This window comes from Solanum tuberosum, unplaced genomic scaffold (assembly GCF_000226075.1).
Source record: "Solanum tuberosum cultivar DM 1-3 516 R44 unplaced genomic scaffold, SolTub_3.0 scf00172, whole genome shotgun sequence".
NCBI classification, from domain to species: Eukaryota; Viridiplantae; Streptophyta; class Magnoliopsida; order Solanales; family Solanaceae; genus Solanum; species Solanum tuberosum.
The window spans coordinates 935,578-936,638 of record NW_006239095.1 but is presented as its reverse complement, the minus strand read 5'-3'; positions in this window follow the sequence as shown (position 1 = coordinate 936,638).

Genomic DNA, 1,061 nt, shown 5'->3' with positions numbered 1-1,061 from the left:
CTAGAAACACGATAAGAGTGACAAAAAAATATTTTAGATTTATGTCCAATGAATATATAATGATATTTATATTTTCACTAAGAAAAATGATGAAAATTTAATGAGTAAGAATATGAGTACCTTTACTCACTTTTAAGAGTCAATAATTATTTATATAAGACGAAATCTACATGATCATGTAGATAAAAAGAACGATAAATTTAAATAAATATATAAAATTATGATTACAATACTTAGAACGATGAAAAATAGACCATCTCATAATTCACTTTATTTTATAACACATACTCTAAAAAGAGAGTTTCTCACCTAATAGTCTATAAGAGTGGGTAACCATATTGAAATAAACTTTACCTTTATAAGAAGACAATATAATAATAATTAGTTAGTAAATCTTAGATGTAAAAATGTAAATAACCATGAATTAAATATTACCTCAAAGGGTGATAATCAATTAAGATTTTTTTAAATTTCAACTTTCATATTTCAAATATTATTTCAAGAGTTATTGGTTAAAAACATATATAAACTATCATTTTTTTCTCGAGTTTCATACATTAGTTATTCATTGTTCTCTTTACCAATCTAAACTACACTCTCGTTGTATTAAAATATACCTCGATCCCTTTATTGGCCAATTTTTTTTCTCAATCAACAACAAAATTATGTAGACTAACTCAACATCGAAATATATTTTAATATAAAAATAATGATATTTGAGATATGAAACTCACAAAAATACAATATTTTAGATAGGTAAATTGAACCATGAATAATTGACACGAAACTCACAAAATATATAATTTATCTTTTTTATTTTTTATACCGTTAACTCATATGTTGAATCTTATTCATTAAAGAAAAATAAATCCTTATTTCACCCTTTTTCACCTTGGGCAAATAATTCCAAGATAATGGCATATTAGTAAATACAACCAAAAAACATGGGCTTTTCCATAAACATACCTCGATATTTGATAGAGGGCCCCCCACTAACCTCATGTCCCCCCTTTTTCATAGTTAAATTCCAAATTTTGATTTGTCCCCCCACCCCCACTCTC